A 15,740-nucleotide genomic window follows, 5' to 3' on the forward strand; every position below is an offset into this window, starting at 1 on the left:
AGATATAAGTGATGTCACTGTGACACTCCCAGGTCCCCTCACCTCCCTAGTCATGTCCCTGTATTATTACTATGGATATGTGATGTCACTGTGACACCCTCAGATCCCCTCACCTCCCCAGTCATGTCCCAGTATTATTACTATAGATATAAGTGATGTCACTGTGACAGTCCCAGATCTCCTCACCTCCAGTCATGTCCCTGTATTATTACTATAGATATAAGTGATGTCACTGTAACACTCCCAAATTCCCTCACCTCCCCAGTCATGTTCCTGTATTATTACTATAGATGTAAGTGATGTCACTGTGACACTCCCAGATCCCCTCACCTCCCCAGTCATGTCCCTGTATTATTACTATAGATATAAGTGATGTCACTGTGACACCCCCAGATCCCCTCACCTCCCCAGTCATGTCCCTGTATTATTACTATAGATATAAGTGATGTCACTGTGACACTCCCAGATTCCCTCACCTCCCCAGTCATGTCTGAGTATTATTACTATAGATATAAGTGATGTCACTGTGACACCCCCAGATCCCCTCACCTCCTCAGTCATGTCCCTGTATTATTACTATAGATATAAGTGATGTCACTGTGACACTTCCAGATCCCCTCACCTCCCCAGTCATGTCCCTGTATTATTACTATAGATATAAGTGATGTCACTGTGACACTCCCAGATCACCTCCCCAGTCATGTCCCTGTATTATTACTATAGATATAAGTGATGTCACTGTGACACTCCCAGATCCCCTCACCTCCCCAGTCATGTCCCTGTATTATTACTATAGATATAAGTGATGTCACTGTGACACTCTCAGATCCCCTCACCTCCCCAGTCATGTCCCTGTATTATTACTATAGATATAAGTGATGTCACTGTGACACTCCCAGATCCCTCTCACCTCCCCAGTCATGTCCCTGTATTATTACTATAGATATAAGTGATGTCACTGTGACACTCCCAGGTCCCCTCACCTCCCCAGTCATGTCCCTGTATTATTACTATAGATATAAGTGATGTCACTGTTACACCCCCAGATCCCCTCACCTCCCCAGTCATGTCCCTGTATTATTACTATAGATATAAGTGATGTCACTGTGACACTCCCAGATCCCCTCACCTCCCCAGTCATGTCCTTGTATTATTACTATAGATATAAGTGATGTCACTGTGACAGTCCCAGATCTCCTCACCTCCAGTCATGTCCCTGTATTATTACTATAGATATAAGTGATGTCACTGTGACACTCCCAGATTCCCTCACCTCCCCAGTCATGTTCCTGTATTATTACTATAGATGTAAGTGATGTCACTGTGACACTCCCAGATCCTCTCACCTCCCCAGTCATGTCCCTGTATTATTACTATAGATATAAGTGATGTCACTGTGACACTCCCAGATCCCCTCACCTCCCCAGTCATGTCCCTGTATTATTACTATAGATATAAGTGATGTCACTGTGACACTCTCAGATCCCCTCACCTCCCCAGTCATGTCCCTGTATTATTACTATAGATATAAGTGATGTCACTGTGACACTCCCAGATCCCTCTCACCTCCCCAGTCATGTCCCTGTATTATTACTATAGATATAAGTGATGTCACTGTGACACTCCCAGGTCCCCTCACCTCCCCAGTCATGTCCCTGTATTATTACTATAGATATAAGTGATGTCACTGTTACACCCCCAGATCCCCTCACCTCCCCAGTCATGTCCCTGTATTATTACTATAGATATAAGTGATGTCACTGTGACACTCCCAGATCCCCTCACCTCCCCAGTCATGTCCTTGTATTATTACTATAGATATAAGTGATGTCACTGTGACAGTCCCAGATCTCCTCACCTCCAGTCATGTCCCTGTATTATTACTATAGATATAAGTGATGTCACTGTGACACTCCCAGATTCCCTCACCTCCCCAGTCATGTTCCTGTATTATTACTATAGATGTAAGTGATGTCACTGTGACACTCCCAGATCCTCTCACCTCCCCAGTCATGTCCCTGTATTATTACTATAGATATAAGTGATGTCACTGTGACACCCCCAGATCCCCTCACCTCCCCAGTCATGTCCCTGTATTATTACTATAGATATAAGTGATGTCACTGTGACACCCCCAGATCCCCTCACCTCCCCAGTCATGTCCCTGTATTATTACTATAGATATAAGTGATGTCACTGTGACACCCCCAGATCCCCTCACCTCCCCAGTCATGTCCCTGTATTATTACTATAGATATAAGTGATGTCACTGTGACACCCCCAGATCCCCTCACCTCCCCAGTCATGTCCCTGTATTATTACTATAGATATAAGTGATGTCACTGTGACACCCCCAGACTCTCTCACCTCCCCAGTCATGTCCCTGTATTATTACTATAGATATAAGTGATGTCACTGTGACACCCCCAGATCCCCTCACCTCCCCAGTCATGTCCCTGTATTATTACTATAGATATAAGTGATGTCACTGTGACACTCCCAGATCCCCTCACCTCCCCAGTCATGTCCCTGTATTATTACTATAGATATATGTGATGTCACTGTGACACTCCCAGATCCCCTCACCTCCCCAGTCATGTCCCTGTATTATTACTATAGATATATAAGTGATGTCACAGTGACAAGCCCAGATCCCCCTCACCTCCCCAGTCATGTCCCTGTATTATTACTATAGATATAAGTAATGTCACTGTGACACTCCCAGATCCCCTCACCTCCCCAGTCATGTCCCTGTATTATTACTATAGATATAAGTGATGTCACTGTGACACTCCCAGATCCCCTCACCTCCCAGTCATGTCCCTGTATTATTACTATAGATATAAGTGATGTCACTGTGACCCTCCCAGATCCCCTCACCTCCCCAGTCATGTCCCTGTATTATTACTATAGATATAAGTGATGTCACTGTGACACTCCCAGATCCTCTCACCTCCCCAGTCATGTCCCTGTATTATTACTATAGATATAAGTGATGTCACTGTGACACCCCCAGATCCCGTCACCTCCCCAGTCATGTCCCTGTATTATTACTATAGATATAAGTGATGTCACTGTGACACCCCCAGATCCCCTCACCTCCCCAGTCATGTCCCTGTATTATTACTACAGATATAAGCGATGTCACTGTGACACTCCCAGATCCCCTCACCTCCCCAGTCATGTCCCTGTATTATTATAATAGATATAAGCGATGTCACTGTGACACCCCCAGATCCCCTCACCTCCCCAGTCATGTCCCTGTATTATTACTATAGATATAAGTGATGTCACTGTGACACTCCCAGATCCCCTCACCTCCCCAGTCATGTCCCTGTATTATTACTATAGATATAAGTGATGTCACTGTGACACTCCCAGATCCTCTCACCTCCCCAGTCATGTCCCTGTATTATTACTATTGATATAAGCGATGTCACTGTGACACTCCCAGATCCTCTCACCTCCCCAGTCATGTCCCTGTATTATTACTATAGATATAAGTAGGGGTGTGCACCGGCCACTTTTCGTGTTTTGTGTTTTGGTTTTGGATCTGGATCTTTCTTCGTGTTTTGGATCTGGATTGGTTTTGCCAAAACCACCCTTCCGTGTTTTGGGTTCTGGGTTTTGTGTTTTGGATCTGTATTTTTTTTTTAAAAAGCATAAAAACAGCTAAAATCACAGAATTTGTTGGTTTCTCTGCTCCTATGCTATTATTAACCTCAATAACCTTAATTTCCACTCATTTCCAGTCTATTCTGAACACCTCACACCTCACAATAGTGTTTTCATGTCCAAAAGGTTGCACCGAGGTAGCTGGATGACTATGCTAAGCGACACGAGTGGGCGGCACAAACACGTGAGCCATCTAGGAGTGACACTGCAGTGGCAGACAGGATGGCAGTTAGAAAAACTAGGCCCCAAACTGTACATAATGCAAAGAAAAAAAAGAAGTGCAAGATGGAATTGTCCTTGGGCCCTCCCACCCACCCTTATGTTGTATAAACAGGACATGCACACTTTAACAAATCAATCATTTCAGCGCCAGGGTCTGCCACACAACTGTGGCTGAAATGATTGGTTCGTTTGGGCCCCCACAAAACAAGCTGGCAATTAATGTGTCCCTGCACAAACTGGCTCTACGGAGGCAAGATGTCATCCTCATCCTCCTCATCCACCGATTCCTCACCCTCTTCAGTGTGTACATCCTCATCCTCACAAAGTATTAACTCGTCCCCACTTGAATCCACCACCACAGGTCCCTCTGTACCTTCTGGAGGCTGGTCTCCCTGGAAGAGCTGATAATTCATTTTGATGAACATCATCTTCTCCACATTCTGTGGAAGCAACCTCCTACGCCTTTCGCTGACAAGGTTCCCGGCTGCACTAAACACTCTTTCGGAGTACACACTGGAGGGGGGGCAACTCAGGTAAAATAGAGCCAGCTTGTACAGGGGCCTCCAAATTGCCTCTTTTTCCTGCCAGTACAGGTATGGACTGTCTGACATGCCTACTTGGATGCTGTCACCGATGTAATCCTCCACCATTCTGTCAATGGTGACAGTATCATATGCAGTGACAGTAGACATGTCAGAAATTGTTGCCAGGTCCTTCAGTCCGGACCAGATGTCCAAACTTGGTCCTGCCTGCCCTGCATCACCGCCAGCGGGTTGCTTAGGATACCTAAGTTTTTTCCTGGCAGCCCCAGTTGCGGGAGAAAATGAAGAAGGAGCCGTTGACGTGTCACGTTCCGCTTCAGCTGACAGTGTGCTCACCAGCAGGTCTTTGCACCTCTGCAGGCTTGTGTCGGCCGGAAAGAGAGACACCACATAGGCTTTAAACCTAGGATCAAGCACGGTGGCCAAAATGTAGTGGTCTGATTTCAACAGATTGACCACCCTGGAATCCTGGCAAAGCGAATGAAGGGCTTCATCCACAAGTCCCACATGCCGAGCGGAATCGCTCTGTCTTAGCTCCTCCTTCACTTTCTCCAGCTGCTTCTGCAAAAGCCTGATGAGGGGAATGACCTGACTCAAGCTGGCTGTGTCTGAACTGACTTCACGTGTGGCAAGTTCGAAGGGCTGGAGAACCTTGCACAACACGGAAATCATTTTCCACTGCGCTTGAGTCAGGTGCATACCCCCTCCTTTGCCTATGTCATAGGTGGATGTATAGGCTTGTATGGCCTTTTGCTGCTCCTCCATCCTCTGAAGCATATAGAGGGTTGAGTTCCACCGCATCACAACCTCTTGCTTCAGGTGATGGCGGGGCAGGTTCAAGAGTGTTTGCTGGCGCTCCAGTCTTCGGCACGCAGTCGCTGAATGGCGAAAGTGGCCAGAAATTTTTCGGGCCACCCAAAGCGTCTCCTGCACGCCCCTGTCGCTTTTCAGAAAATTCTGCACCACCAAGTTTATTGTGTGAGCAAAACATGGGACGTGCTGGAATTTGCCCAGATGTAATGCCCGCACAATATTGGTGGCGTTGTCAGATATCACAAATCCCCAGGAGAGTCTAAGTGGGGTAAGCCACTGGGCGATGATTTCCCTCAGTTTCTCTAAGAGGTTGTCGGCGGTGTGCCTCTTACTGAAACCGGTGATACACAGCGTAGCCTGCCTTGTAACGAGCTGGCGTTTCTGAGATGCTGCTACTGGTGACGCTGCTGCTGTTGCTGCGTAAGGTGATACATCTACCCAGTGGGCTGTCACAGTCATATAGTCCTTAGTCTGCCCTGTTCCACTTGTCCACATGTCCGTGGTTAAGTGGACATTGTGTACAACGGCATTTTTCAGGACACTGAGGACACTTTTTCTGACGTTTCTGTACAGTCTCGGTATCGCCTGCCTAGTGAAGTGGAATCTAGACGGGATTTGGAACCGGGGACACACTACCTCCATCAATTGTCTAAATCCCACTGCACTAATGGCGGATACCGGATGCACGTCTAACACCAACATAGCAGTCAAGGCCTCAGTTATACGTTTTGCTTCAGGATGACTGCTGTCGTACTTCATCCTCCTCGCTAAGGACTGTTGGAGGGTCAATTGTTTAGTAAAAGTAGTGGTGTTCCTACTTCCTCTCTGGGATGATGAACGACTCCCAGCAGCAGCAACAGCAGCAGCGGCAGCAGTAGGCGTAGCAATGCAGGATCCTCCAGAGGAATCCCGGATAGGAGAGTCAGTCATGCCAGTGACATGGCCTGCAGGACTACTTCCGATCCTGACTAAGGAGGAAATTGACGAGGAGGGAGTTGACGGTGTGGTTTGCAGGCGCTTGGATACAACAGGACAACGGGATTTAGGTGTCCCTGGACTGCTTACGGTCTTAGCCAAAGTTTCTGAACTTGACAGTAACTTTTTATGAACGCGCTGCAGGTGCCGTATAAGGGAGGATGTTCCTAGGTGGTTGACGTCCCTACCCCTACTTATTTCACCTTTACATATGGTACATATGGCAAGACAGTTGTTGTCCGGATTTGGATAGAAATATTGCCAGACCAAAGAGGTGGAATGTTTGGTCTTCTGCCCAGGCATGACCGTGATGGGCTTTTTCATCCCACGGACAACAACTGTCTCCCCCGGAGCCTGATTTAAACAAACCGCATCACCATCAGAATCCTCCTCGCCAACTTCCTCCTCAGCGCCAGCTACACCAGTATCCTCATCCTGTTGTACTTCAACAGTGACATCTTCAATTTGCATATCAGCAAGTGGACTGTGGGTGCTCCTTTCAGCACTTGCAGGGGGCGTGCAAATGGTGGAAAGAGCCACCTCTTCCCGTCCAGTGCTGGGAAGGTCAGGCATCGCAACCACCACCACACTTGGACTCTCCTTGGGGATTTGTGATATCTTCTTAGAAAGCACAGTTCTTCGCTGTGCTTTTGCCAGCTTAACTCTTTTGATTTTTTTAGTGGGAGGAGGGCTTCCATCGTCATGTGAAGCTGAACCACTAGTCATGAACATACTAGGGATCGACCTTAGCCGTTCCTTGCCACTCCGTGTCGTAAATGGCATATTGGCAAGTTTACGTTTCTCTTCAGCTGATTTAAATGTCTTTTTCAAGGTCATTTTCCTGAACTTTGCCATTTGGGATTGTATGTGCCCTCTACTATGACATTGGGCATCGGCCTTGGCAGACGACGTTGATGGCATGTTATCGTCTATGTCATGACTAGTGGCAGCAGCTTCAGCACTAGGAGGAAGTGGTTCTTGATCTTTCTCTATTTTATTTTTATCGGAGAAAGTTTGGTCCTCCATTTATGTTATATCGATTTGATATATACGTGCGGCTAAACCCAGAAAATAATTTTTTTTTTGGTTTGGACTGGAGTGTACTTTGGGGGTTACAGCACCCTTTAACGGTCAAGCCAGCCGGCCCTTTACTTATGACACAGGCGCACTCTTGGCACTACTTTGTTGATGCACGTGCGGCTACTGCGCACACAATTCACAAACACAGAAAATAATTTTTTTTTTGGTTTGGACTGGAGTGTACTTTCGGGGGTTACAGCACCCTTAACGGTCAAGCCAGCCGGCCCTTTACTTATGACACAGGCGCACGCTTGGCACTACTTTGTTGATGCACGTGCGGCTACTGCGCACACAATTCACAAACACAGAAAATAATTTTTTTTTTGGTTTGGACTGGAGTGTACTTTCGGGGGTTACAGCACCCTTAACGGTCAAGCCAGCCGGCCCTTTACTTATGACACAGGCGCACGCTTGGCACTACTTTGTTGATGCACGTGCGGCTACTGCGCACACAATTCACAAACACAGAAAATAATTTTTTTTTTGGTTTGGACTGGAGTGTACTTTCGGGGGTTACAGCACCCTTAACGGTCAAGCCAGCCGGCCCTTTACTTATGACACAGGCGCACACTTGGCACTACTTTGTTGATGCACGTGCGGCTACTGCGCACACAATTCACAAACACAGAAAATAATTTTTTTTTTGGTTTGGACTGGAGTGTACTTTCGGGGGTTACAGCACCCTTAACGGTCAAGCCAGCCGGCCCTTTACTTATGACACAGGCGCACGCTTGGCACTACTTTGTTGATGCACGTGCGGCTACTGCGCACACAATTCACAAACACAGAAAATAATTTTTTTTTTGGTTTGGACTGGAGTGTACTTTCGGGGGTTACAGCACCCTTAACGGTCAAGCCAGCCGGCCCTTTACTTATGACACAGGCGCACGCTTGGCACTACTTTGTTGATGCACGTGCGGCTACTGCGCACACAATTCACAAACACAGAAAATAATTTTTTTTTTGGTTTGGACTGGAGTGTACTTTCGGGGGTTACAGCACCCTTAACGGTCAAGCCAGCCGGCCCTTTACTTATGACACAGGCGCACGCTTGGCACTACTTTGTTGATGCACGTGCGGCTACTGCGCACACAATTCACAAACACAGAAAATAATTTTTTTTTTGGTTTGGACTGGAGTGTACTTTCGGGGGTTACAGCACCCTTAACGGTCAAGCCAGCCGGCCCTTTACTTATGACACAGGCGCACGCTTGGCACTACTTTGTTGATGCACGTGCGGCTACTGCGCACACAATTCACAAACACAGAAAATATATTATTTTTTTAGCACTTGGGGGGAGCACCCCTGATGGACAGAGCACCCCCTGGACAACACTGCAGCACTCCTTTAGGACTGGGACACTGCACAGGACTTTGGAGTGGACACAGCCCCTATGGAGAACTGACTGCACAACACAGTCCAGCCAGCCCCTATGGACTTTGAAGTAGTGGACACAGCCCCTATTAACAACAGCAGCACAGCACAACACAGCCAGCCCCTATGGACTTTGAAGTAGTGGACAACAGCAGCACTACACTACACTACACTACACAGCCCTAACTCCCACCCTCCCTCTTCACTGTCCACAGCCGAGTGAGAAAATGGCGCCGACGTGGGTACCTTATATAGGATCCAAAACCCGCGAGACTCGGAAGGCGGGATGATGACGTTTTGCCTCGATTTCAGATCCGAGTCAGGCGGGAAAAGTCGAGCCTGATTCGGATCGGACTCGGATCGGGGGGGCTCGGGGGGGTTCGGATTTCAGAAATCCGAACCCGCTCACCCCTAGATATAAGCGATGTCACTGTGACACTCCGAGATCCTCTCACCTCCCCAGTCACGTCCCTCTATTATTACTATAGATATAAGTGATGTCACTGTATTATTACTATAGATATAAGTGATGTCACTGTGACACTCCCAGATCCCCTCACCTCCCCAGTCATGTCCCTGTATTATTACAATAGATATAAGTGATGTCACTGTGACACCCCCAGATCCCCTCACCTCCCCAGTCATGTCCCTGTATTATTACTATTGATATAAGCGATGTCACTGTGACACTCCCAGATCCTCTCACCTCCCCAGTCATGTCCCTGTATTATTACTATAGATATAAGTGATGTCACTGTGACACTCCCAGATCCTCTCACCTCCCCAGTCACGTCCCTCTATTATTACTATAGATATAAGTGATGTCACTGTATTATTACTATAGATATAAGTGATGTCACTGTGACACTCCGAGATCCTCTCACCTCCCCAGTCACGTCCCTCTATTATTACTATAGATATAAGTGATGTCACTGTGACACTACCAGATCCCCTCACCTCCCCAGTCATGTCCCTGTATTATTACTATAGATATAAGTAATGTCACTGTGACACTACCAGATCCCCTCACCTCCCCAGTCATGTCCCTGTATTATTACTATAGATATAAGTAATGTCACTGTGACACTCCCAGATCCCCTCACCTCCCCAGTCATGTCCCTGTATTATTACTATAGATATAAGTGGTCACTGTGACACTCCCAGATCCCCTCACCTCCCCAGTCATGTCCCTGTATTATTACTATAGATATAAGTGATGTCACAGTGACACCCCCAGATCCCCTCACCTCCCCAGTCATGTCCCTGTATTATTACTATAGATATAAGTGATGTCACAGTGACACCCCCAGATCCCCTCACCTCCCCAGTCATGTCCCTGTATTATTACTATAGATATAAGTGATGTCACAGTGACACTCCCAGATCCCCTCACCTCCCCAGTCATGTCCCTGTATTATTACTATAGATATAAGTGGTCACTGTGACACTCCCAGATCCCCTCACCTCCCCAGTCATGTCCCTGTATTATTACTATAGATATAAGTGATGTCACTGTGACACTCCCAGATCCCCTCACCTCCCCAGTCATGTCCCTGTATTATTACTATAGATATAAGGGATGTCGCTGTGACACGCCCAGATCCTCTCACCTCCCCAGTCATGTCCCTGTATTATTACTATAGATATAAGTGATGTCACTGTGACACCCCCAGATCCCCTCACCTCCCCAGTCATGTCCCTGTATTATTACTATAGATATAAGTGATGTCACTGTGACACTCCCAGATCCCCTCACCTCCCCAGTCATGTCCCTGTATTATTACTATAGATATAAGTGATGTCACTGTGACACTCCCAGATCCCCTCACCTCCCCAGTCATGTCCCTGTATTATTACTATAGATATAAGTGATGTCACTGTGACACTCCCAGATCCCCTCACCTCCCCAGTCATGTCCCTGTATTATTACTATAGATATAAGTGAGGTCACTGTGACACTCCCAGGTCCCCTCACCTCCCCAGTCATGTCCCTGTATTATTACTATAGATATAAGTGATGTCACTGTGACACTCCCAGGTCCCCTCACCTCCCCAGTCATGTCCCTGTATTATTACTATAGATATAAGTGATGTCACTGTGACACTCCCAGATCCCCTCACCTCCCCAGTCATGTCCCTGTATTATTACTATAGATATAAGTGATGTCACTGTGACACTCCCAGATCCCGTCACCTCCCCAGTTATGTTCCTTATATTATTACTATAGATATAAGTGATGTCACTGTGACACTCCCAGATCCTCTCACCTCCCCAGTCATGTCCCTGTATTATTACTATAGATATAAGCGATGTCACTGTGACACTCCCAGATCCCCTCACCTCCCCAGTCATGTCCCTGTATTATTACTATAGATATAAGTGATGTCACTGTGACACCCCCAGATCCCCTCACCTCCCCAGTCATGTCCCTGTATTATTACTATAGATATAAGCGATGTCACTGTGACACTCCGAGATCCTCTCACCTCCCCAGTCATGTCCCTGTATTATTACTATAGATATAAGTGATGTCACTGTGACACCCCCAGATCCTCTCACCTCCCCAGTCATGTCCCTGTATTATTACTATAGATATAAGTGATGTCACTGTGACACCCCCAGATCCTCTCACCTCCCCAGTCATGTCCCTGTATTATTACTATAGATATAAGTGATGTCACTGTGACACCCCCAGATCCCCTCACCTCCCCAGTCATGTCCCTGTATTATTACTATAGATATAAGTGATGTCACTGTGACACTCCCAGGTCCCCTCACCTCCCCAGTCATGTCCCTGTATTATTACTCTAGATATAAGTGATGTCACTGTGACACTCCCAGATCCCCTCACCTCCCCAGTCATGTCCCTGTATTATTACTATAGATATAAGTGATGTCACTGTGACACTCCCAGATCCCGTCACCTCCCCAGTTATGTTCCTTATATTATTACTATAGATATAAGTGATGTCACTGTGACACTCCCAGATCCTCTCACCTCCCCGGTCATGTCCCTGTATTATTACTATAGATATAAGCGATGTCACTGTGACATTCCCAGATCCCCTCACCTCCCCAGTCATGTCCCTGTATTATTACTATAGATATAAGTGATGTCACTGTGACACTCCCAGATCCCCTCACCTCCCCAGTCATGTCCGTGTATTATTACTATAGATATAAGTGATGTCACTGTGACACTCCCAGATCCCCTCACCTCCCCAGTCATGTCCCTGTATTATTACTATAGATATAAGTGATGTCACTGTGACACCCCCAGATCCCCTCACCTCCCCAGTCATGTCCCTGTATTATTACTATAGATATAAGCGATGTCACTGTGACACTCCGAGATCCTCTCACCTCCCCAGTCATGTCCCTGTATTATTACTATAGATATAAGTGATGTCACTGTGACACCCCCAGATCCTCTCACCTCCCCAGTCATATCCCTGTATTATTACTATACATATAAGTGATGTCACTGTGACACCCCCAGATCCTCTCACCTCCCCAGTCATGTCCCTGTATTATTACTATAGATATAAGTGATGTCACTGTGACACCCCCAGATCCCCTCACCTCCCCAGTCATGTCCCTGTATTATTACTATAGATATAAGTGATGTCACTGTGACACCCCCAGATCCTCTCACCTCCCCAGTCATGTCCCTGTATTATTACTATAGATATAAGCGATGTCACTGTGACACCCCCAGATCCCCTCACCTCCCCAGTCATGTCCCTGTATTATTACTATAGATATAAGTGATGTCACTGTGACACCCCCAGATCCTCTCACCTCCCCAGTCATGTCCCTGTATTATTACTATAGATATAAGCGATGTCACTGTGGCACCCCCAGATCCTCTCACCTCCCCAGTCATGTCCCAGTATTATTACTATAGATATAAGTGATGTCACCGTGACACCCCCAGATCCCCTCACCTCCCCAGTCATGTCCCTGTATTATTACTATAGATATAAGTGATGTCACTGTGACACCCCCAGATCCTCTCACCTCCCCAGTCATGTCCCTGTATTATTACTATAGATATAAGCGATGTCACTGTGGCACCCCCAGATCCTCTCACCTCCCCAGTCATGTCCCTGTATTATTACTATAGATATAAGTGATGTCACCGTGACACCCCCAGACCCTCTCACCTCCCCAGTCAGTAGGTAGATGATCTCCAGGGTGAGATGTAAGATCCTCTCAGTCCTGTGACTTCTGTCCTTGTCCATCCTCAGTGAGAATACAGAACATGTGACAGTAATAAGTCTCTGGCTCCTCACAGCAGGACTGTATTGGAATCAATATAATACACATCAAAGAAAAGACAGGTAACACTGAGTGACCAGTAAGTCTCCTCAGTACCCTCAGCCACAGAAACCTGGTCAGTGTCTGTCAGACGTTTCTGTGTCCTAGCCCCATAAGGCTCCTCAGAGGCCATCACACAGCGCTTTACTGCTTTATTGTATCCTCCCTAATACACTACTCACAACAATATCACACTCAACAGCCTGCTCCTCCTATATAATAATAACAGGACACCACAGGCTGCTCCCTCTGTATAATAATAACAGGACACCACAGGCTGCTCTCCCTGTATAATAATAATAACAATAGGACACCACAGGCTGCTCCCCCTGTATAATAATAACAGGACACCACAGGCTGCTCCTACTGTATAATAACAATAAGACGCCGTAGGCTGCTCCTACTGTATAATAATAATAACAGGACACAACAGGCTGCTCCCCATGTTTAATAAAAATAACAGGACACTACAGGCTGCTCCCCTGTATAATAACAGGACACTACAGGCTACTCTACCTGTATAATAATAAGAGGGCACCACAGGCTGCTCCCCTGTATAATAATAATAGCAGGACACCACAGGCTGCTCCCCTGTATAATAATAACAGGACACCACAGGCTGCTCCCCCTGTATAATAATAATAACAGGACACCACAGGCTGCTCCCCCTGTATAATAATAATAATAACAGGACACCACAGGCTGCTCCCCTGTATAATAATAATAATAATAATAATAACAGGACACCACAGGCTGCTCCCCCTGTAGAGTTACCTACTGCCAGTAGCAACAATGGCTCCTCTCTGTTTCCCGGAAGTGACGGCAGTTGGAGGAGTTTAGGGCAGACGCGTGACCCGGATGTTGGGCACAGATACCGGAAGTCGGGTGGAACATAACGCCGGGAGCCGGGTTCCGGGAAAGATGAGGAGGAGATGTGTAATATTATGGCTGCTGCTTCATGTCCTCCTCCCTGTAACCTGGAGCCGCAGTACCGGGGGGAGCACCGGCCTGTGTAGTCTGGGTACCTGCAGCTAACAGACACTTTTCCTACTCATTCAAGTGGATCCTGCCCGGTATGGAGGGTGGTAGGTGTGCCCGGTATGGGGGGGTGTTAGGTGTGCCCGGTATGGGGGGGTGGTAGGTGCGCCCGGTATGGGGGGGGTGGTAGGTGCGCCCGGTATGGGGGGGGTGGTAGGTGCGCCCGGTATGGATGGGTGATAGGTGCGCCCGGTATGGAGGGGTGATAGGTGTGCCCGGTATGGGGGGGTGTTAGGTGTGCCCGGTATGGGGGGGTGGTAGGTGTGCCCGGTATGGGGGGGTGGTAGGTGTGCCCGGTAGATGGAGGCTGAGGGTGCTAGGTGTGACCCATAAGGAAAGGAGGTGAGGGTGATAAGTGTCCCCAGTAGAAGAAAGGAGGAGAGGGTGATAAGTGTGCCCAGTAAGGAAAGGAGGTGAGGGTGATAAGCGTGCCCAGTAAGGAAAGGAGGTGAGGGTGATAAGTGTGCCCAGTAAGGAAAGGAGGTGAGGGTGATAAGCGTGCCCAGTAAGGAAATGAGGTGAGGATGATAAGTGTGCCCAGTAAGGAAATGAGGTGAGGATGATAAGTGTGCCCAGTAAGGAAAGGAGGTGAGGATGATAAGTGTGCCCAGTAAGGAAAGGAGGTGAGGGTGATAAGCGTGCCCAGTAAGGAAATGAGGTGAGGATGATAAGTGTGCCCAGTAAGGAAAGGAGGTGAGGGTGATAAGCGTGCCCAGTAAGGAAAGGAGGTGAGGATGATAAGTGCCCAGTAGAAGAAAGGAGGTGAGGGTGATAAGAGAGCCCAGTAATGAAAGGAGGTGAGGGTGATAAGTGTGCCCAGTAAGGAAAGGAGGTGAGGGTGATAAGCATGCCCAGTAAGGAAAGGAGGTGAGGATGATAAGCGTGCCCAGTAGAAGAAAGGAGGTGAGGGTGAGAAGTGTGCCCAGTAAGGAAAGGAGGTGAGGATGATAAGTGAGCCCAGTAGAAGAAAGGAGGTGAGGGTGATAAGTGTGCCCAGTAAGGAAAGGAGGTGAGGGTGATAAGCGTGCCCAGTAAGGAAAGGAGGTGAGGATGATAAGCGTGCCCAGTAGAAGAAAGGAGGTGAGGGTGAGAAGCGTGCCCAGTAAGGAAATGAGGTGAGGATGATAAGTGTGCCCAGTAAGGAAAGGAGGTGAGGGTGATAAGTGTGCCCAGTAAGGAAAGGAGGTGAGGGTGATAAGTGTGCCCAGTAAGGAAAGGAGGTGAGGGTGATAAGTGTACCCAGTAAGGAAAGGAGGTGAGAGTGATAAGTGTGCCCAGTAAGGAAAGGAGGTGAGGGTGATAAGTGTGCCCAGTAGTGAAAGGAGGTGAGGATGATAAGTGTGCCCAGTAAGGAAAGGAGGTGAGGGTGATAAGTGTGCCCAGTAAGGAAAGGAGGTGAGGGTGATAAGCGTGCCCAGTAAGGAAAGGAGGTGAGGGTGATAAGCGTGCCCAGTAAGGAAATGAGGTGAGGGTGATAAGTGTACCCAGTAAGGACAGGAGGTGAGGGTGATATGCTAATGAATGCATACGCACGGCCTAGGCAGCAGAATAAGGAGACGCCCAGCACTACATAATACCACCCACTTCCCTTTACGTGTGTCCTTTATACCTGGTAAGGCAGCAGAAACATTGGTAACATCGAGAACCATCGGACCTATATGCACAATAGTGGATGACCTGACCCTCCCGCAGAGATAGC

General features: G+C 47.6%; 1 protein-coding gene and 1 pseudogene across 1 annotated transcript in view; both read right to left on the bottom strand.

Annotated features, from left to right (window-relative positions):
* LOC148431242 (oocyte zinc finger protein XlCOF29-like) overlaps positions 1 to 12,927 on the bottom strand; it is a 43,194-nt pseudogene extending 30,267 nt beyond the window's left edge.
* Positions 1 to 15,740, bottom strand: part of LOC148431240 (uncharacterized) — a 157,425-nt gene that overhangs the window by 97,792 nt on the left and 43,893 nt on the right.

The sequence above is a fragment of the Taudactylus pleione genome, unplaced genomic scaffold (assembly GCF_031769625.1).
Source record: "Taudactylus pleione unplaced genomic scaffold, aTauple2 ptg002601l, whole genome shotgun sequence".
In the NCBI taxonomy this organism is placed as follows: domain Eukaryota; kingdom Metazoa; phylum Chordata; class Amphibia; order Anura; family Myobatrachidae; genus Taudactylus; species Taudactylus pleione.